Genomic DNA, 24,397 nt, shown 5'->3' with positions numbered 1-24,397 from the left:
GGGAGTGATGACAATCTATTAAACTGTCAATTGTAAAACCCTTCTTATATCACTGAGCATTTGTTACAGTTAAACAAAATCTGGCATTCAACAGCTATAATCTCTGACAAGGAAAAAAAAAGAAGACAAGAAATGTCAAAGAGACATCGAACATCATGTCAAAAAAATGCCTCTTTTAAAAATATATTTTGTCTGACTTTACTTTAATCTGTTTAACTTTTCACTGGATGTTAGATGTAACAAAAAAGTTATAGATTATTGTATGGCTACACTTACACTTCAAAGGAATTTCAGTCATTAAAAATGTAAGGAGTGGAGGCAAGGAGCCAACAGGCTTATGAAACTGAAGCAATCAGATTTTAGTTTCACACATGTGGTGAGACACAGGTAGGTGAGCAGAACAGAGGAAGAGTAATTAAGGGGGAGACAGATTTTTTTTTTCTTTTTAACAGAAAATATCAAACTTGTGTCTTAGGAAAGTGAACTGCAGCACTAAAACCAGTAAAGATATATTTTTGACTGGCCTGATGGCTGTTTTAATTAAGAATGCACTGGTTTTTAACCTCTGTATTCAGTATATGTGGGTGTTTCAAAGGTTTTGAGAAGCAGGAATATGTTGCACGACTGTGTTTTTCTTTCTACATGAATATGAAGCATTTAAATTGCAGAGAAATTTATGTTACAGTGAGTTAAAAAAAATACTATCCTATACTATTTTTCTACTATATTTAAATGCTTAGTTGTCAGTAAAATGTCCTTGTAGGATAGCTACCATGTTTTATACAGTGTGATTCAGAATACCCAGCCATTACTTTTTCGATTGTATTAAGTAATATAGCCAGAAGGTCACATTTTAGTTACATATTTTTCTCAGTATAAATGCAGTTCAGAATTACTGAAGGGTCTTAGCCACCATTTTAAAATGGTATTGCTTTATGTGTCTGGGTGAATTTGCCAATAACACCATAATTACAGCATTTATGAAGCTTTGATTTAAAGTGATATTGACCCCTCCAGTAATGAGGCTTGAGCTCTCTCAAATTAACATATTGTAGCACCAAAATGGCCACATATATCAATTGAATGCCATTATAATCCTGTGAATGAAGTGGCCAGAGAGCAAGAGGTAGTCGTGTACAACATAAGGATGAAAGTGAGAGGAAATAATTTTAAAAAGTCAATATGGCAGATGTGGATAGAGAGAAAAAGGTGAGAGGAAATTGGGTGAAAAGACGGGAGAAATGCGAAGAAGCAAAATATAGAGAAATAAAGAGACATGGGCTGTGAAGCACATGAATTGCAGATGGGTGGACACAGAGAAAGATAGAGATATGAGAGGAGTCAGGCCACCAGATGGTCTAATGACCACAGGAAATATTACATCTGGCAACTGCACACCAACATTAATGACACCAGTCATTTAAGAGCCCTGAGAAGAGCTGCTGTGTATGTGTGCATGTCTTCCTGGGGGTGCATGCATGTGGCTCATTTAACTGTACTTGCAAGGTCAAGAAGGCGCTCTAATTACTGCATAATTAACCAAAAGGCAAGGTCTGGAGACATTAACCTTCATTGTGTGATTAAAAAGAATGGCAGGTCAAGGTTTGGACACTGCACTGTATGCAAACTTCTTCATCAATATTTCTTCATCTAAAAATTAATTCAGGTCAGGTCTGTCAACTTGCAAATCTGTGTATTTGTGCCTTAAGAAAATAGAAAGCTGTTTTCGCACTGTTGGCCTTGTTGAAGTTGGGCTGTTTTTAGCACCTTATTACGAGTCTGTTTTTATTTCAAATCCTCTGTCGGAATCAAACAAAAGCAGATATAGACATGAATGCTACATATATGTCTTTTACATAACAGACTTTAATCAAGCTGACAAGCTTGCTAACTTAAGACCTTGTCATCCTTCACCAAAAGTCTTTGATAATTAAAATGATGTAGGTAGCGGTGATGCATGTGTAGGAAAAGCTGATTATCATGGAGCTTAAACAAACAGTATGTTTCATATCTCACAGGATACTGATGCACCCCCTCAAGGATGTACACTCTTTACCTCAAAGAAGAACCAAAACATATCTTTAAAATTTTATGTTAACATTAAAATGACACAGAAGCCTTTAAAGCCACTTTTATAAAACAGGAAAGACTAATTCTAAAATACTTTTTTTAAATAAAATATAAATAATAAAGGAATATAAATGAGTAAAAAGTTCACAGTTTGCTTTCAGTCATCACATCACATTCGCCCATGAACAGTGGTTAGCACTGTTGCTGCACAGCAAGAAGGTCCTGGGTTCGATTCTGTTTGCTTACTATGTGGAGTGTGCATGGTCTCCCCGTGTCGCTGGGTTTTCTCCACATAGCTTGAAGACACACAGTTAGTGAGGTTAGGTTAATTGCCAATTTTGAATTGGCCCTAGGTGTGAGTGATTGTCTGTCTCTCTGGGTTAGCCCTGTGACAGCCCTGTAACCTCCCGTGACCCTGAATTGGATAACTGGAAGAAAATGGATGGATGGATCTCATCACATCTTTGTCCTTAGTGTTTGATTTCATTATAGAACAATATAGACTATACTTTAGACTGCAAACAACGTTTATGTAATGTAAGGTGTATAGATATAAATTCTCTCTCCCTCTATTTGTATCTCTCTCTTGGTCCTCCATTCCTTCCTCCCTTCCCATTCCCTCTCTTATCTGTTCCTCGTGGGTCTATATGAAATATTCCGACCAGGCTCCTACAGTGAACACATAATTAGAAACCACTGAACCGTGGCTCCAACATGGGAGCTTTACTCCTATCTGTTTGGTGAAAGGGGGTTGAATAGGTGGGGGGTGGGTCGCCTGTAAAACATCTTCATGGTCAGAATACTACACCAGCCTGAAATGCTGGCGGCCTACAATACATTTAGATAGATATTAGGAGAAGGGGGGAGAGAGAGCAGTGGATACATGAGGTAGAATGGGTAAATGGATTGATAGATGAGCCATGGGGGAGAAGAGAGTCATCAACAGAAATGGAAAGAGAGAGTCATGGCTGGCGTCCATTAGTTCTGTTTTCCACAGCAAGGGATAACACTGGTAAACGTCTTTCTTTTTTTTTTCTTTTTTTTTAATTTCCATTGTCATCAATTATCCAGCATCGCCAGGCAAGGGTAGGATTTTAAACAGAGCTAATGAGAAAACAGCTAAATAAACAATGATACGGTAGGTGATGACATTTACAGAACACCCATAATCCCACTATTTATACATGTGCAAAAACATGTCCAGTTCTGGCTTCTTGGCCACTATTGATTCTGCTATTATCCTTGCTATTATTTTGCTTTGAGGTGTTTTGAGCCACAATATCATATTGATGAAAACTGAACAGTGTTGAAAACCTGAAGCTTAAAAAGCTATGTATTTGATCTGAGAATTAAGCACTGCATACAAAGCAAGAGCAAGTTAGCAAGATACCAAAAAATGCAATTGTGTTTTTAGAGGTCAACGAAACTGTTAAAATTAAAAAGTACATGTTTTCCAAAACCACAGTTACAATACAAAAAGTAGTTACAATAATATAATACAAACATCAGAAGGAACTGATTAATTGCCACGAATAACAGTTTAACCCTGGTTTGACATAATATGTTTAACAAGTCATGTATTATTCACTAAAAACAGGAGGGATAGTTTAAAAAATGAATCATCAGAGATTATAAAAGACATCTGTAGGAAAAGTCAAGAACGATGGCAGTTATCCTGCTCCTGCTCCCAAAGAGGCAACCAACAGCCTGGAACAAATGAGCCAACCATGTTGTTGCACTGACATGTACACACTCTTTAGATTCATGACAGTTTTAACTGCATAGTGGCTGGTATATCATCTTGTTATAGGAGTGGAGATGTACGTGTACTTATCATTTTCTCAGTCAACCACATCTGAAAAGTGAATTAAAATGGCATTTGTGCAACGAGACATTGATCATGTCAGCACTCTGGATTAAGCAGTTAATGAAACTGTAATGTTATGAGACTGTGTGAATGCGTAGTGGAAATAGAACTATCAGTTTAATTAAAAAAAATCAAATTTTAATCTGGGGTAATGAATCCAGAGTTTTAAAGGATTTAAAAAAAAAATCTGAATATTCTGGGGATTCTTTACAAATAACAGCCTGGAGCTGTCAGTGGGGTAGCTGCCTAATGTTAAGTCTAGTTTCTGGAAAAACTTTGTGTGTGTGCTTTGAGTCAAAACATCTGTGACATTTCTGCTGTGCTTTGTCCACATAGGAAACAGATACTTAATGTCTTTTGGTGTCTTCAGCCTGCTGACACTCATTTAGGTCATGTACAGCTGTGGTGTGATGTTATAGCACGACCTACGTTTTACAGTGGTCAAAGTCGTAATTTGATTCCATAGTGTTATTTTTACTTTTTCTTGATGATGTCACCATGTAACTCACCTGACCTTATATGGTTGTGTACCTTCATGTGGTTGTGCTTTGACTTTTACCTGACTTTGTCTCTGTGTGGCTTTATTCTGTTGTCATAGTGCGATTAGCTAGTTATGGTTTGTGCTGACGGCTTATTGCTGTATTAGAAAAGGACAGAAGAGCCTTTGGGACAGTTTGCATCACAGTGTGTCCTTGGACCATGCAGACGTTCACACATTGTCACATATAAAGCTGCACACACACACACACACAAACACACAAATAGTCACACATAAGAACTTATACATGGTTGTATTCTTACATACATATGTGAGATATCCACATGTGCAAGGACCATGTTTTTATGAGCCCTTCCTTGCAGCTATAGCAGGAAATTGAATGTCCAGCAGCTTAGGCTGTTAATTAACATTTATGGCTCTAGATGACCGTTAGACTGGCTGTCACAGCCTTTACATCAAACCAGCTGGGGTATAAAAATTCAATCTCAATCCCTGACTCTATGCCAAAGTAATGATGGCAGATCATGATGTTGATTTGTTTTATAATTTTAAACTACACTGCACTGATCCCCTTTGGGGACACAGTATTTGTTTGTCCTTTTACGCAGAGGATGTCTGTGGAATACTTTTAAGGCATGCAGATATTTTGTGAAATCCCGTAGACTAATGGCACGAGGGATTTAACATTGGTCTCCTTCTGTCTGTTCAGTTGCTTTCTATGCTTCTGATAAAGAAAAATCAGTTTTCACAGTACTTAATAAATCTTTACACAAATGTTAAAGATGAAATATAAAATCTGGTAATAAATACATAAAACGTCTAACCATTAAATGAACAGATATGCATGTATATATTGTTCTTTTATATGTTTGTGTTTTTAAAGCTGTGCTAACAATTAATTAAACACTTGATCATTTAACTATGTTTTTTAATAATTTTTATTTTAGTACACTATCCTGCATTATGCTAGTGCACAGCTAAGCATTATAAAAAGGCTTCACACACTTTTTCTTACTTCTTTGATTCCTTCATAATGTTTTTTTTCTTTCTCTCCTGCTTCAAACTGTTTCAGTTCTCATCTGTTCTCAGCTCACACAGTGGTCTATATTCCTTACAGCCGGGCCTGCCTTCCACAACTGAAACATTGATTAAATACAAGCCATGGTGAGAGACAGTTTGTTTCTAACAGTTACAGCGTAGACTAAGACTTAGGAACTGGGAGCAAGTAAACCAGCATCCTGATCGATGGTCATCGACATGGCATCATAACAGCTTACTTAGATAGACTGAGAGGAACCTCTACTTGCACAAAATGTTTGTAATGTACGAAAACATATTGACAAAAACCTGCACAATTATACATTAGTCCCTTCACTGAAAATTTCTAAATCAGTGTTGAATCTGTCCAAACCTGATGAAAATTACTTATTTACTTTAGTGTCATTGCTACAGCCTCATTCACATCTGCGTCTGCACCGCCTATCACATGTACAGTATACACGCACGCATGAGCACATAGGCACACACAAATAGACATCAGACTCAATTCCAGTCACAGTTCCAAACACCTGTCTGCCAATCTTCCAATAGTGTTTTGACCGCTTTTCCCTGGTCAAACTGTGTGTGAGCTGCATTTGTGTTGATATGTCACCGTGTATGTGTGTTAGTGGTCTGACAGCCACAGATAAGGTGGCAGTTATCTTATCATGCTGAGCCAACCTACTCTAACCCTCACAAACCTCAGGTGTCAGCATGTTGGCTTTTCACGAAGCACACTCCCCCACCGCCCCAACTCCATTTTCATGTCAATTTCACACCATTTTGCTCTCTGTCTCTACCTTCCCTCCCCTCGGTCTTTATCTCTTGATTTCCCCCCTCATTCCTTTGTGATAGGCATTTAAGCCCATTTTAGTCCAGTTTGCTCTTCTGTTCTCCCTTCATCTCTCCCATTTTTTCCTTTATGATTTTTCTTGGTATCTATCTACTTGGCCTTGTGGTCAATATCTTCTATCACTCGCCAAGTTTTGACAACATTTGCTGTCTTGCTTTCCTTTTTTTTTGCACTTTGCCTACATCCTACTCTTGCTTTTAAGTGTGCTTTCTCTTTACCACTAACCCTTCACTCTCACAGTTCTCTCAGTGTCTACAAGAGGTGACAATTTACTTTAACATTGCTAGATAACCCCAGTTATTCTCAGTGTCTTTCTCATTGCCTTCTTTACCTTCCACTCTGTTTTCAACACATTTTCATCCAGTTCTTTATTCACAGCTCAGCAGAGATGACAGCCTTTTATTATCAGTCTGCCAGTCATTTCACCGTTTTCTAACTACCTTCTCTCCCTCTTTGCATCTCTTCTTTTCCCGTATTAGATGCCGTCATTCTTTGGTCTGCCAAGCTTCCCAATCACCATTGTAGTCCTCTGGGCAAACCACCTTATATAATTATTTTATTTTATTTTATTTTACTTTATTTTTATTTTATTTTATTATTTTTTTGTCTCAAAGGGTTTCAGTGCAATCGGCTAGCAGGCAGTTAAAAGCTGGATCAATCAATGAAAGTAGTGGTTTTAGAGAATGAAAGCAAAATCAAGGACTCTATTCAACATAAAAAGAGAGTATTATTACTGTAACGTAAAATATTTAAGATTGTTTTCACATTCATATTTAAAACGGCTGTAACATACTTTTTCTTTCAGTTAATTTTATCTTTTAATTTAGCCTTTCATTTTGCCTCATACCTTACCTCTCTTTACTCCCTGCTCACTTGTATTCCCGTCTCAGGCCTTAACAAACTGTTATTGATCTGCCAAACCACATAAAAAACCCAAGATTGTATTTTTTGCCTCATTTGTCCTTTGTCATCATCATCATCATTATTATTATTATTGTTTTTTATACCTGCATTCATATTTTATGGTGCAGAGGTGGGCACACTAATAAGAGTAGAGTATCATCAGAACTTACTTCTGGGGTTTCTATCTTCTGTCTTTGCCCATTTTTAATTACTTTGAGTTTCCAACTGATTTTATCAACTTGACTCACAGTAAAATTATCACTTTCTGACTGGTAATATTGTTCATGCAAAACTGAGGCTGGACTATGAAGGGGTTACACCTGGCGAACTTGTTAGTACACCGGGTTCATTCCTGTAAGAAAATGTAAAGGAATTATCAATATCGAATACTTAAAGTTATTAATGGTACAATATCTGTCTGTATGTACTTCTGATATACATAAATATTTATCTTTTTCAAATAGCTTAAATTTAAATAGGTTCGATGTTTAAATCTAACACATTTTATGACTCACAGAAACCTGCTCTTAGAGGGCATAAGCCGTATGTCTTCCCAGCTTTCTTGACATTTACACATTTTCTTATTTTTTAAGCAATCATTCTATTTTTGATGTTTCAAAAGCTTTCTTTAAATGAAGCCCTTCTCAATTATGAATAGTGTCTTTGTTAGTATTATGGTAAATTATAAATGGACTAATTTTATAGTACTTTTCTGCTTTTACCGGGCACTCAAATTACTTTTATTTTATGCCCTTAAATGCCAGCCTATCATGTATACACTCAGTCTTCAATGGATCCATTGGGAGTAATTTGGGGTTAAGTATCTAGCCCAACAAGACTGCAATTAGTATAGAAACTGCTTCATCTGCAGATCCAGTATCCATACATGTGCAACACTCAAAGTCAACTCTACAGTAATGTTCATAGATTACAAACAAGTTATTAAAAAAAAGTTAAAGACTATGGGTTGTTATTTAATTGAAATGTAAGTAATTATTAACATTATTTTGTTTAATAAAGTCTTGCCCAGCAATAGTCCACCGTAGTCTACTTGCCTACTTATAAATCTGAAAACCTGTAGCAATAAAGATAAAGATAAAGATGACATACCAAACCAGATATCCATGAGCCGACTCTGGAAAAAAAAAAAAGCTAAATAAAATAAAGTAAAATAAAAGTATTTTCAATCAACTTTTTACTTTTTTTAATTAAATGTTGAGCCATACGATCATTCAACTACCACATCAAGTCAAAATTTTACTATTTTAATGTCTACTAATTGCAAAATTGAATCCATTTAAAATTATGAGAAAAAGCAAAAGCCTTGGGCCATCTGTTATGGGCTGGCAGGAAATCAAAAGCTGATTTTCTTGCCTAAACTAAAACTGTCATATACAGTGCTGCTCTCTTTTCCATAATTCTGTTTTTGTCATTTCTACTAACAAGAAATCATTTATAGTGTGCAAAGCAGCTTTCCTCTCTTAAATCACTTAATTAACTTGACTACTGTCGGTGGAGTGAGAGTGAGATTGACAGGTGATTGCAGCCTGAAGCAATGGTTGACCTCTCCTTGCTGACCATATATGTAAACCTGAAGTTAAAGACAAGCACCAAGCTGCAAACATAAACACTGAATGTAATGAAGATGATTGAGAGACTGACACAAAGAGCCAAAAGGGAGAACGAGAACATCGTGATTTCTTTTCTTTTGTTGAGAAAATAAACATGAAATGCAGCATAGTAAATAATGTTAATATGAAGGATGAAGGGAGAACATTTGCCGCTTCAGTGTTGTCACTGTAGGTAAATTTCCAATGAATGTCATTTAGTGAATTGGCTGTCTGTGTTTCAGAAAGAAAGAAAAAAAAACCTTGAGGGAAATCATTACTTTCCATTTTAGATTTATTTTCTTCTTGCTGTTTTTTTGTTTCTGATGAAATAAATTAGATTATTCTCATCAGATGCAAATTCCCAACTTGCATGCAGTTCACTAAAAGTCATGTTAAGCATTTCTTATTGAGTTAGGTGACTAACTAGGCAGGTTGTGACACTATATGAGAAACAACATCAAAAAAAAGCTGGTTTGCTTGTCACCCCTCCTTCTGTGTCCATCTTTTTCTATGTTCATGCAGTATATGGCTGAGAGCCCTGCTCGCCCTCTCCACCCTGTTTTGTAGTGGGATAATAAACAATAGCCTTTTTCTGCTCTCCCTCGGTCCTCTTCATTTTCATCAGAGTACAACATGACAATAAGATCCCTACCCATTATTTAGAATAGGCAGACAGAACATGATCCAGGATGAAGCATCTGCTGCAGTGATGTCAGATGACAGTTATGAAGCAGATTATCAGGCTTATAGCCTGAACTCACTGCCTCCAGTTCCCTCTCTTAACATCTGACATCTTAACTATGCAATCCTTGTGTCTTTCACTGTGGGGTTCTTATGATTTTTTTAACTTTATTTTTTTGTCTATTTTGTTTGGTTTTTTTTGTTAGTTTCCTTTAAAGTGCATTCAAGATCTGAAATGTCGCCTCACTGCTCTGTTGTAACTACACAATGAAAATTGTCACAAATACACCTGTGAAAAATAAGATGAGACCTCCTTTTTCTAAACCCCAGACGAGACCCAATTTGTTGCATTCCTCTAAAAATCCAGGGGATGTGATGAAATAACCAATATGGTTTTTGTTTGTTTAAATGTGGATTTAAAACCAGTTCTGTGTGTTTTGTTTTGTTTTGTTTTTCTTGGTGAGACTTTGTATATGGTGCTTCAGCTAATCTGTCTTCTGTGTGTCCTTTACACATAAGAACTTGCAATATGACATAGCATTGTCTTTTATTTTTGAGAACAGAACAAAAGTTACAAAGTCATGAATTTAATTCTGCTTTCATTACATTTTTGTGGTGCTGGATGAATATAAATAATTTAATTTTATATAATTTTGTTTTTCTTTTAAACACTCAAATGTAATCTGCAAATAAAATAGCAGGTCAACCTGTTGTCAGTAGGTTTACCTCCTACTATGTCCATAGCTTCTGTTGCTATATACTCTTTTAGCCTTTATCCTTTTAATCTGACTCCTCTGCTTGGTATTAATAGCTCTGGTTTTAACAGAAAGAGCAGGGAAACAGAGCAGATGGAGAGAACTGAGGGATTGTTGGCTGAATTCACGTTGGATTTTGTGCAACGTGCAGCTCAGCGAATCTCCTTTCAGTCCATTGATTTATAATAGCATTCAACCAATGACAGCTAAATCTTTAAATTCTCTATGTTTAGTTTAGTTTTTTTTTGTTCTGTCCTCGTTTGATGGCAGTAAGCTATTAATGTTAATATTTCAGATGTATTTCAGTGTGGAATCAACTCCTCCTTTCATTCACCAGCTCTGTGATGGCATGTCTTGTATGTTATGTGTACTTGTCAAATAATGAAAGGAACATTTGGATCACACATGCAATCTTGATGAATGAAATATTACTGACATACAGCGTGTAATACTTTGAGAACAAATAATAGTAACTGGGAATTAAAATCACCAATATGTGATTTTATATGTGAAGATGATACTTTAGTAGTCACGGTTTTCACAGTTTCTTTTCTTTTTTTAATTTGTTTGAGCAGAACCTAATTCCTCCTAAAACTTGACCTTATTCATGAAAACGTTTTCACAAGTCATACTAAATAAATCAGGTGATTTAATAAACACAAGCCCAGCATCTGGATAATAAATAGTCTGTACTCAAGGCAAACAGTCATACTGCCAATTCACTCCTACTGAGAAAACTTCATGTTATAATTAAAACCAGATTTTAAGCCATGATTTTGAGGTTTCATCAGGATTTTGCTGCCCACTAAAGTGAAAATCCACCCACACCTTGATGCTTCAGAGTCAGGATTATTAAAAAGTATTAGTACAAAGGAATTCAGATATCTCTGGCTGCTGAACCGGGGTGATCTGCTGCTAGGGGGGTGTTAAAAAAACACATGCTGAGTTTGTAATTATCTCTTGAGAGTCTTTTCTCAGTTTGCATTCTCATCTATCTATTTTAATCCTTCTGCTACTGTTGTCTATTCAGCTCCTCCTTGTTTTCTCCCTCAGTCATCCATTCTTTAATTATCACGCTTTGACTATCCACATAAATATTTTTACTCTCTCCTGCTAATACTGTCAAGCTCTGTATTTGGAACTGCACCTGGAGACCTGGAGAATTAATTACTGCTGATTTACTTTTCTTTATTTAAATATTTATTTATCTATTTACTTATTTTTGAAGGCTGCACTTTTTGGTTTTAGTGTTATTAATGATGGTTTGTTCTTAGTGATTCTGAAATTGTGTAAAGCAAAACTGCTGAATTGGAAAAATTCAGCTGGTGTCAAAGGCTGGAAGAAAGACACAATTAGAGAAAAGGGTTTATGTGTTTGTGTAAAGAAACAAAAACTCCAGGAGAGACTGAGATAGGGAGAGAAGCAGGGGAGCAAAAAAAAAGAGGTGGAGTAAGTGATGGGTACAAAGTGTGTACTTGTCTTAAAGGGGATGTTTCACATGATAGCATGTTCTGCAGCATTGCCATCAGCAACCCACTACCCCATCCTCCTTGTCCCCATGACAAACACACACACACACACACACACACACACACACACACACACACACACACACACACACACACACACACACACACACACACACACACACCTGTTATCTCTGCCTTCCCACCACCCAAGCAGGCAGGCAGACAACATTTCTGAAAATAAATAAATAACCTTCAAGAACAACAAGTTATACCGAATTCAGTTCAGTTCATCTATACCAGACAATATTAGGAGACCGGATATCTGACAACATTTTATAATGAACTGAAAACTAAAGGATGAAGGTAGGAAGAATAATAGCTCTGATAGGATTTATTTATCCTGCACAATTCAAGCTCTTTCATATTGTAAAGTGGACAGATGAATCCTGGCCAACAATGTTTACTGAGCAGTTGATTAAAACAGGATTTACATAGTAAGGCCATAACTTTTATTTCCGTTTCATCTTTATTAAGCAAAGAGATTTTCATTTGTTTTCGTTTTAATGATATTGCAGTTCTTAATGACCAGGCATGTGCTTTGTGCTGTGTAGTGCACTGATCATCACTTTTAGTAGTATATATTAGTTGTGTTAGCTTACTTAAAAAAAAAATCTAATAATAAATCCTTGGATGAGGTTTTTTGTTTTTACTAAACACTAAACCCTGCTGTATAGTAGAAATGTGCTATAAAACTTTGCAGTAGTATACATCACTTAAATAAATTTGTTATTCAAATGTTGCTGCTCAACATTTGTTATACTACCTAGTTTAACCACTTTACTGTATTGGCTAAATTGTGTAGGGAGCAGTATTGCGGTAAACTTTGCAAAGATGGACGTTGCTGAACTGATGCAGTGGTATCTACAGTCGACGCTACTTTAGGTCCTGGGTAGCAGACATTATAATCAAGAGATATGGTACTGAAAGAATCCTCAAGAAATTTATGGGAGAATTTTGCAACAGTAAAGACTGTGGTACAATATATATCTTCCAAGGCTGAAAGATTTAAAACCATATTTGTGCAACGCCAGCAAACTTTTAAGTGATTTTTATCAGATTTGACTGGATATGTTCTGCAGTTTTTATGTCCCCTTGACCATTAAAATGAAAGTTAATTGAGAGAGTGCTTCAAAATAACTGCCCAAATAAGTGTCCAGAAGAGTAACAAGACTTGCTTCTCGAAGGAGTCATCAATTTGAATTCAAGCTGATAATGTTCTTTAGTAACACTTGGCTAAATCCACCTTTATACTGATTGGAAAGCAGCCATGATATAGCTCATCTAGCATCTGCTGTAATCCAGAATGTAGCTGGCTAAATCCACAAAGAGCCGTAAAATACAGCAGCAACATAGGTCAGCTGGATTTGCGAGACCTCACAACAGACGTTATTATCTAAAATTATTTCATTTCTGATTCATTTCACCTGCTTCCCACTACACCAGAACTTAGGGTTCTTTCACCTGCTATATCCCACTTTAACCCTTGGCTATATTATTCAAGTGACACAATAATTGTAATTTATTAACAGTAGCTCCGATTATCTTTTATTTTTTCCGATGCTCAACATTTCGCTTTTTCAAAACCACAAAATAGAAATTTTAGGGCTGAACCTCTTCACTCGTATCCATTATCTATGATTCGGCAGACTGTAATGGAGTTTGTTGCAGCTTTTATACCGGACACTAGACCACTTCATCAGAAGCATGACGTGGCTGCGGTAACAGCCGTTTTACAGCGCAGCAGATTTGGCTGATGTGCATGGCAAGTTAAATTACCATGAAGTGGAGCTAGAGTGTTTTTGTGTGTGTATCTGTGAGTGTGTCTAGCAGAATGTGAGAAGCGTGTAATAGGCTCACCTGTCTCTGCCTGCAGACTGATGGGCAGGTGGAGAAAATGAAAGCCAGATGGGAAGAAGAAGCAATGGAGAAGGGTGGGTAGCGGGTAGATAAGACTGTAAAGACAGGTTATGGTGTGGATACATTCATATTTTATATTTTTACAAAATGGTAATGTGTCGCCTGCTTCAAACTGGAAGTGCAGTTTTAGAGTCTCTTTGGTGGGGTTTGCTATAGTATGTTCTACTTTTCAACAGTAATGTTTCAAATCTTTCTTTTAGATAGAGCTCACTTTTCATTGACATTGACTGTTTTTATGTATGCTTTTTTTTCTTGGACTAGACTGCAAAAATAGGGATGACCTGATGGTATTCTCAACCTCACCACAGATAATCACTCTTTAGAGGTTGTGACCACTTTGTCATGTTCAAAAAGCTTAGGGGAAGGCAGGCCTAAATCCCCCCATTTTTAAATGACTGCTCAATCTCTTTTAAGATCAGATTCTCATATCCTGATGTCAAATCCTTAACAGTGCATTTTTAGTGTATGCAGTGACTAACTCCATGTTGTTTTTGACAGGGTGAAGAGGAGGAACGTGCTGACATTTTGCCCTGTCAGAAGTAAGTTTAATTCTTTTGTGTGTGTGTGTGTGTGCATGCTTTCTGTAGATCAAAACTCAAATCTGACTTGTTTTCTTGCCTTTATTTACAGTTTACCTTTATGATGCATTGTGCTTATTATGGCTTACAAAGTGCATTTAATTTTCACCACAAACAGGCAAAAAAGTTTTTTCCCCTCTTTGTTTTCCTGCTTAACCATGTCAGCAGTGAGATTGCATCATCTCGTAAATGTGTCCTGGTGACACATGAAACTTACTTCACACCACTTTGCAGATGATGGTTTTGACAGTGAGCATTCAGGATGAAATCAGTCAATGTGAGTCCCATGTGATAAAAATAATGTAACTGTGAATATAGGATTACACCTTCAGGTACTTCATGAGATGATGAATATGAAATTGTTGGGCTCTCAAGAAAAAAAATATTTAGAAAAAAAATAGTAACAAGTGATCCCAGAAGCTCTGCTCTTTGAAAAGCTCTGGTCTGCCAGTATGGTGGTCTCTCCTTCTCTGTCAGTAGCACGTCTTCAGCTCTATCTGGTTGTCGTGGTGACATGTGTGTGTCAGCGGTAGGATGTGTGATGTGCTTGTGTGTGCGTGCGCATGGAGCGGCGGGTGTTGAAAGGACTCTGTTGAGGCATATAGAGTTCCCCTGTCCAGAAATTCCAGCAACACATACATGTCAGTGATCAGATACAGAAACTTTAGGTATGCAGACACTGCACACCTGCATGTATGTACACACATATATATACAAGAAATACACAGACAGCACGGACACACACGTCGACAGATATCCAGATTCCATTCAGGCCAATGCCATGCATTCATACTGACAGCTAAGAACTATAAGGTTACACAGGGAAATCCGTGCCTGGAGCAATGCTTTGAACACTAATAGTATTTGTGCACACTTTTCTTCAGTCACAGAGACTTGGAACTAAAAATGTAATGTCATTGAATTAAAGTAAAGAAATGTGTGCATTCTTATTTTGGCAGATTTGTCTTTACACATAAGTGACAGATGATATTATATTGAAAATTAGCAAATGTAAATTGCTGCTCATTCAGTAGCTGCAGCAGTGAAAATGTTGTTGAAGGGCCCTTATTTAAGGACGGCTTGACTATAGCTGATGAGAGAGATTTGCTTTCCCAGCCACAGCTCCTTTGTGTAGGTCTTGGGATTTGAACCGAGGACACAAGCCCACACAAGCTTTACTCTTGATAAACAGGTGTAAGGCAATCCAGTTACTCAGTGACTCTCTTTTCGGCATAACTGTAATTGAGTTCAAGTTCAAGAATTAATTCTCCCTACTGGGACGTTTGGCTTGCAGCAAGCCATATCTCATGCAGGATAATCACAATAAACAAAGAGCAATGAATATTCAGGAGACTGAGACACAGGAGACCCGAAGGTGCGTTACAGGTAAGGTTGATAATGGGAATGGAGATACAGTTGTAATTTTTTTTTCGATAACTTGAAAACTTTCGATAAAGTCGGATGACTCCGCTCTGAGCATGTAATCCATTTATACCATGTTACGAAGGTATTGTTATATAATATTTTACTTTGAGCATTTATTAGTTTTGGAGGCATGAAGGAAAGTGAATGAATTCATGTTACGATTTTTAGACAATGCTTCTCAGTTAGCTTGAATTAAAAAAAATAGGGGAAGGGGGGGCGTAATATGTTTTTTTTATGTAAATATTTTGCACATGACAAGGATTTGCTTTGTTTGCTATGCTTTGTTACATCTTCACATCGGCTGTTTTCAATATTTTGTTGGAACAGTTAAAAAAAAACTTTAAAATCCATTTATTTTTCCCGTTAAATGTCACATTTGTGGTTCCCTGTTTATTTTGAATTCAGTGAGTAACATGAAAGTTGTCTTTTTCAGATTAAAGGCGATGGCCTAGTGAACATATATTTACATGATGGAGGTTATAGCCTTTTTGAAGTTGAAATGTCACATTCCCTCTTCCTGTCTTGATAATGCTTTCTGGTCTCTTACTTTTGTGTTCAGAAACAAATGTAACTTTTACATTTGCTTGTATTTTGTTTATTTATTTAGAAAGATTTTTAACTTCATTTTTTCACATTTTCAAGATTTGCCTATTTTGTAGTAGCTTTATACACAGTTTTTGGTTTTCATGTATATATTTTTTTAACCTAGACGGTCTTTCAGTGTTGTAAAATCTTAACAGAGATGGTTTAAATACTGGCAAAGAACAAATAGCCAAAAAAGCTCAGCGTGAAGGAAAAAAAAGCAACACACACACACACACACACACACACAAAAGTTTTTGGACATTTTCCCACTGAATGCATCTAATTTGGTTATATTGCTAAGGGGGAGTTGTCATTCTGAAGAAATATATCTACTCAAACAGCCCACTCTTCTTTTATATTATGATGGATATCAAATACTAACTGGAAGAAACACACAAGTCCACCGCATAATTATTGATGCTGTATTCAAAAAAGGCCTTCATGATGTACTATACACATAAGACACAAAACCCCTTTCTTTCATCTTTCTCTCTCTGCAAATGATTCCATTGACATGTAGGTTGGCAAATTCCTCTACACTTGTGCCAGTGCATCTACCTCCTTCTGTTTAGTGCATCAGTGTGTAGGGGTGATCTGTAACGTGGGAGTGTGTTTTCATCACTGCGGGTCGTCTGGTCGTCAGAATCCCATTTACTCAGATACACGCATGTATGCGCACGCACATGAGACAGTCTTGCCATGTGTTTGTTGTACACAGTTGAAAAGCACACTTTTTTTTTTTTTAGATCATTTCAACATTGATTTGTCTACAATGTACCATGTACAGCTCCCAGATTTATTTTGCTAATGCATTTTAGCATAAAATTGACTTTGAAATTGACTTTTAGGTTTTGCAGTTGTGAGGAGGGTTTTTTGAAATTATTTTTATGTCCCTTTTTTTTGTATCTTTGTGTGTATGTGCACATCTGTGTGTGCGTGTTACCTAAGAGCCTGCTCTGTCCTAATGGATTCAAAATGACCTGAGAGCTCTTTTTAGTTCTCTCATTATGTCAAGCATCAAGAAGTGTGTTTGTTCCTTTTTAGAATAGCTAATACGCTTTCATTTAGCCCACAGCAGTGCTTAATAACGTTCATTAGTTACCACTGGGTACAGGGAGATGTCACTGAGTTTTTTTAGTGTTTTAACCCAGTTTTCAGAAAAAAAAAGGTTAAAGGAGGCTGTAGAGTACACTGCAAATCTCTGTAAACAGATTTTAAAAAATGGATCTTTAAGTGTAAAAAAGGAAAACATTTAAAATGAGAATTTAAATTACATTATATATTTGTTGGGGTTTTTTTTGTTTCATAGTGTCATTTTTACAGTGTTTACCCTTTACCTATTACCTTATGGCTTAACCTACTTACTCTTTATTTTTAATTCTTGCAATATCACTGACTCTGACCTATCACTGTTGACATGGGAATGATAAGGAATAAGAAATGTCAATATAACAATAAGGAATAATCCCAATTTAAATCATATTATAATGATTGTACCACATCTTTGTAAATTCCCTATAGGTGAGTGGACCAGTCTTGATGAAAGTTTGCATAAATATTGCCCAGGGCACTGAGTCCCAACATGTATATAGGCATATGGAAATATTTTATACAAGTCCCACAATCATATATATTATCAATACATCAATTGATCACTGAATGGAGACCTCACGACTATGTTCACCATGCATGCGTTTATTAACATATGTTTATTTAGTTTGTGCACATTCTACATTTGTTACACTATGTATTTTAACAGTAAGTGCAAATTTTGCATCTTCCCAGTGCAGTTGACTGGCTGCTGATTAATGAGAAAAGTTATCATAAGCCACTAAGCAAAATCTAGAAAATAGAGCACCAGAACACAATGTGGGGATAAGAAAACAAAGTCTGGGTGAGCATCATCATGTCATGAGACATGATTGTTATCAATATTGTTCTGGTAAATTTTCTAGTTTACTATCATCCTTCATTAAAATATTGTGTAATACATTTAAAATATTTTATCATGTATGCAGTATATATTAGGTATGTATATTTGCGGTGTTCAACAGAAGTAGTCGATGACATTAAGAATCACATGTGGTGTGTAATATTAAAAGTTCCTTATTTAGTCGTAAACCTTTAATTTGACTCAATAAAAAAATGTTCAATTCGCCAACATTATAAGTCAAAGATGTTATTGACCTAACACATGCAAGGGTTTGCTTATAATAAGGAATAATACTAATATAATTATTTATTATATATAAAAGCAGTGTTTTTCAATGTAGTCATTCAATTTAATGTGATTTGAACAAAATTATGTTGCTGATACAAATTTTGGTGACCGTCAAGTTATGCAAGGGCATGTTGAATGTGACAGGTGAAACAAACATTTGCAGAGATGAATAATTAAAAAATACAAAGAATGCGAATTCATGAGAATTAAAAAAAATTCAATGTCAACAGTTGCTGTATAGGTGATATTTTTCATTGAGATTTACCACCTGTTGGATACATAAGACAAATATTTATGCCATAATCATAGTAAGATTATAACTTGCAATGATTAAATGTTGCACATTGACAAGGCAAAAATATTAAGGTCTGTGCCACTTGCCATGTTTTTCACCTAGAAATGCTGACAAGGGAGTGATAGGCCAAGGAATAGTATTAACCCAGCCGTGTCCTTACCATTGCTGACAAGAATTTTTTTTCTTGCCGTGCTGCTGCGTTAGACAGCTCTGAAAGCGGAGTGGGCTAACACTAGTGAGAGCAGTATGTCTGCTCTGTAAGATGTGATTGCTGACAAGTGAATTTTCTCTGGTCTTAAACGATGCTGAGCAGGGATGGGTAAGGCAAGGAATAGAAACAAGTTAGCTATATCATTTCTACATGTTGACAAGGCACAGCTCTGAAATGCACTAGTCTGCCTGCCCTTGCATCGCTGACACGACACTGGATGTTTGTTGACGAGCTGTTTGCTACTCCCCGCCCATGTCAGCATGGCTAAGGCCACATACACATCTGCCGCCTGAGAAACTTGAGCCCATCTTTCCAGCAGACATTGTTAGTGTCCGCTTGTGTATGCCCATTGACAGGGATTAGCAGCAATGTGTGAGCATAGCTCCTTGGGATGGTCTTGCTTGCTGCTGCAGGTCAATGCATGTGTGTGCTAATGTCCGTCAGTGTTAGTGTGTGATTGTGTGCATGAGTGTTTGCCAGACAGTGGGGGGTTAGGTCTGGATTGCAATAACAATGGAGAGGAATTTAAATGAGAAAAAAGGGGGATCAGGGAACGTTTGCAAGGAGGATGGAAAAAGCTTTGGCACTATTGTTATTCTGCCCCTTTGTCATTCTGCTTCTCCATCTCTCTATTACACATCTCTTGGTCTCTGTTCCTCACACTCCAGACTCCCAGATGTCTCGTATAAGTCACTCTGTCAGCTCTTGATTTGATCCCAAACTTATTACTGTTTTTGAGATTTCACTAAACAAGTTTTGTGTTCTACCAATGTTTCCACTGTGTTGACAGAATAGGCTAATTAACTAATGATCTGCTCACTTTTGATGCTACTCAGTGACATACAGTTTTTCTGTATCACTGTTTGTCATCCATTGTGTTTCCTTTTCAGCAACACAACAAGGTAATGGATTTCAGAATTACACAATGCATGCCAGAGAAGTTGTTAGTCCCAGCAGCTGGTTAAATCCCCAACCCCAGGTGTTGGGGATTTACGTTTGCCCTCAGTTGATGTAGCACTATCCCCCTGCCATAACATGGCTGCATAGGTCTACAGGGACACAAAAAAAGACAGTAAAGTAAGAAAAGAGAGAGCGATAACTTCCATACAGATTAGACAGCAGACTGATTCCTTTTCTGACATGCAGCTGTCACAAAAATAAAAGACAAGCAATAAAAACAAGCATTGAAGAAGTAGGGCTTTTCACATGACAGCTGAAACGTCTTACTGGAAGACATCGAGAGTCTGGAACTTGTTGTCCAAAAGTTGCTGAGGGCTGACATCAGTATAGCCACACAAAAATTAAAGACTGGCAAGACTCGTTTCTTACTTTATTATGAACTGGCTTAATGTGACCTCTCCACTTCAGCACTGTGATTTCATATTCTGCTCATATATGATCAACTCGGGTACAAAATCAAGTTTTTTCCAGGACAAGTGAGTGGGAGTGACATGGACAATCGTGTCACGTGTCAGGCCAACTCCAGATGGCTTTTGTACTGCAGTCCAGTTTAGTCAAGTTGCTAATACAATCTTGTAATACATATCCAAGCCTAATACACGTTCAGAATTTGTGCAGCTCGGTGTGTCTGTCATATACACAGGCTTACTTGCTTTCTATCCACATCTCTGTACACGCCCCCCACACACCCACCACCCCCACCCCTTTGCTCTGTTGCGGCTCTAATTGCGATCAATTAGGAAACTTCAGAAGGCTGAAATAGGAGCTGTGACAAGGGGCATCCGCTGAGCTGGCAGCGAGAGAGAGAGAGGCAGGGAGGGAAAGAGAAATGAGAAGAACGAGAATGAGTGGAGGAGGAGAGGGAAAACGGTGATATAGGAGTGGAAAGAGGCTGCGGAGGGGGGCAGGAGAGCGGAGTCCAAGTTGGTGTCGAGAGATGAGCTAATGGTAATGGCGTGATTGATGTGGCCACAGCAGCTGAAAGTCACATCGTTTTTCATGCCAGGTATTGATTCCTGACAACCTCTTGTTAGCTTTGGGGCGCAGCAGATTGGGCATGGCACAAACAGCACCATGGTAGGGGTTGTATTCCCATCTGAAATGTATGCTGTTATAGTGCTGAAAGGTGCTTTGAACAAAAGCATCATACTCTAAATTCGGAGCATGTCAGCTGTAAAAAAGACGGAGCTGCAAACTGATTTTAGTAAGGAGTTGTATTGCTGAGCATAAAACTCTGTTTTATGTTTTGATTTTAATTTATGAGATTTTACATAAATAAAGGATGTGCAGGTCACTTTAGCATTACAAGTCTGTTGCTTCATATAACAGAAATATGAAATATCTACCATTACGTGTCTGGCTTTGAGAAAAGGTTTAGGCGTGTAAAGGAAACTCAAAATGTCAACACATTGGCAGTAAAACATGCCAGTGTACACTGAGCTGGAGGCATTTTGGTGACAGGCTTGTGTTCAGTCACTGCACAAGCAATCTGAGAACCCATCAGCTATATGCAGATATCTATTTGTAGAAATTTCTGCCAAAGCGACTCATGGTTAACAGTGATATTGCATTTTTAGTCCGTATATTTACCTAAAAGAAATACAAAGTGAAAAGGTTGCATAATTTTTCTGTGCATCTTGTAATTCGGTGCCTGCATCCATAACTCCCCCCCCCCCTTTCATTAGGCAAATAAATTGATAATTTGCTTGTCACTACACTTGTAGTTTTGACAGCATTCGGATATGGGAAAAATGAAGTGTCTCTTTGCAACTTAAGCTCTTCAGAACAGCAATTCTTTTCAAGACCGTCAGGACAAAGGCAGTTGATCAAACAGAAACTGAAGTCTCAACCTTGCCTTTTTCTGATTTTCACTTTGTTTGCTTATGCAATACAGACTGGGTCCTAAACATCATCTCCAAGACATTTTGGCTTGAACAGTCTCACAAAAAAACAAGGAACTTCCAGTACGAGTCAAGTATTCCCCCCCAGGGCAAAGCTTATAAATAGCATTATTATCCGGAAATTTTCCTTCACAGAGACTACAGCGTACTGGTTGCCTTTAGCTTTCTGAGGCAACAGCTGAAGAATGTTTCGACCACAGCGATTCTACACGATTCATGTTATTTCACGCAGAGCTTGACTTGCAGATAAAAACAAGCTTGTTGTGAATAAACTGAATGGTAATTTTTGGACAGTTTATATCACAAATATCATACTTTGTTTGTAGCCTTAGGCATGTTAAGTGTTTCCGATCTTGATTATTTTTCTTTTCTTTTGGAAAAACAAAAAAAGATTTTCTTGATACATATACTAGAAGCTGAGAGCCACTGGTGTCTTGTTTAGCTGGATTGCCTTGGGGCATGCAGAGCCTTTTATCTTGTCAACCTAATGTATGTGTGTGCATGTGTGTAGGACAGGAAGAGAGAGAGAGAACGAGAGAGAGAGAGAGAGAGCAAGTGAGGAGATAGGCGGATCAATACTAAGCCGTCAGGAGGTCTGCTACTCCCAGAGAGAGAGGGAACAGGACACCCAGCTGAGAGTGGAGAGGGTGAAAGTAATAGACTGAGAGAGACAAAGAGTGAAGAGGAGGAAGGGGTGAAGTAAGAGTGGAGAAGGAAAAAATGGGGGCGAGATGGATGGACAGTGGAAAAGCAACAGGGAAAAGGACACGGGGATGGAAATAGGAAAGGAGAATAGATGTAGCCGGTGATAAATGAACAGATAGAAGGGACAGGAAGAACATGGGGAGAAGAATAATGTAGCTGAAAACCAGAAGAATGTGATGGAAAAGGGGTGAGGAAAAGGGCAAATGCAGGGTTACAGTGTAAGTTACTGTTGACCCTGAAGTGCAAAACACACCAACATTTCAGAAAACTAAACTAAACACGTTGACACAAACAGCGGCTGAATATTTGTCATCGTGTTTTTGATTTGCTCTTGTTTTGGGGCTCTTTTATGTTAAACAGGTGTCCATTTGTCTGTAAGTATTACAGAAATGGCTCTTGTATGGCTGTTTTTTCTTAATCAATTAGGTTATTTGTGTATTTTTTTCAAATCGATGTTTGAATAATATAAAAGTACCCATCCCCCCCGACACACACACACACACACACACACACACCTAAGATGTGATTTACAGGGATACAAGAAATGACCAAATATTTATGTTGTGTTAGAGATGTACGAGGAAAAAAAGAATACGTACACAACAAGAATATTTGGTCATTACTTGTATCTCTGTAAATCACATCTGCTGGGATTTAAACCTTAAACTGTGACAGTGTTAGGGGTCATGCAAGAGCTTCTCCTTATAGAAATTTAAAAAAACAAGACTTGGTATTTTTAACATGCGTTTGATGCATAATTAAAGTGAAAATAAACATCAAATAATGAAGGAAGTGAAACTGTAATGCATAAGAGCTAAAAGGTTCGACTTGACACTCATAATGAATATTTAAACCCTGGTGACCGTAACTCTTTAAATGATTCATTGTTCTCCCACATATCTATTTTTAGATCCTTTGTCTTAAAAAAAAAAATCCTGTTTCAACTCTTCATGTTCTTCTCTTTCTTCTTCTGACACATTTTTTTCAGCTGCTGGTTTCCTACTTTTTAAAAAATTGTCAACCATGACAGATAGCAATGACTTATTAGCCTGCCAGCTGCGAAAAGAAAGAAAGACAGAAAGAAATGAAGAAAGAAAAAAGACAGGAAAAATCATCTGCAAATTATCTGTGAATATCATCAGCTGTAATTATCTATCCGCAGTGTATTTCAGCTCGTGATGATTAAAATTCTTAATGGGCTCCGGGAATAGTATTATTTAATGTAGGGGAATAAAATGGGGAATAATACACCATTATTACAAAATGAATTCGGCATGAAGAATTTCAATTCTGACTTTTGTTATACTTAGGCCAATAATGACCCAGGTTCCTTAATGAAAGAAATGACTGTGAGGCATAACGCAGTTTTTTTTAAATTAAGTAAAAGAACGTAATGAAACGTCTCCTCCTCACTATTGCTTTATCTGGTTTGTAACAAGCATGAAAGGAAAATGAGCATTTTATGCTTTAATATAGAATTTCACTAAAGGAGTCTGTATTGCTAATCAGGAGGTGATGACAGTGGAGGAGATTACAATCAAAGATGAATTGTAAAATTGCCACATTATAGGTACAGGTAAGGATGGGTATTAAGTGACTGCGCATGGGTGGGCTTTGTTTAACTTATTGCATACTTGCAATGTAATGTATGGGGAGACCCAAATAGTAAAAAAACCCCAAACAAACATTGTAAATCTGTGCATTTTCATGAGTTTTGACGCTAAACTGCAAGAAGATTAAATGATTCCTTCATAAGCTAGGTTATTTAATATTAGACATATTCAGTGATGAAGA

General features: G+C 37.1%; 1 protein-coding gene across 3 annotated transcripts in view; it reads left to right on the top strand.

The window, feature by feature from the left end:
- cntfr (ciliary neurotrophic factor receptor) overlaps nt 1-24,397 on the top strand; it is a 208,868-nt gene that overhangs the window by 19,384 nt on the left and 165,087 nt on the right. For all 3 annotated transcript variants that reach the window (XM_039614789.1, XM_031753211.2, XM_031753209.2), the window contains exon 2: nt 14,221-14,261. The gene's annotated coding sequence lies outside the window, so the exon portion shown is untranslated. The remainder of the gene's footprint in view (nt 1-14,220; nt 14,262-24,397) is intronic.

This window comes from Oreochromis aureus, linkage group 7 (assembly GCF_013358895.1).
Source record: "Oreochromis aureus strain Israel breed Guangdong linkage group 7, ZZ_aureus, whole genome shotgun sequence".
Taxonomy (NCBI): Eukaryota; Metazoa; Chordata; class Actinopteri; order Cichliformes; family Cichlidae; genus Oreochromis; species Oreochromis aureus.
The sequence above is the reverse complement of the archived record's forward strand: the minus strand, read 5'-3'. Positions and strand labels throughout refer to the sequence as shown.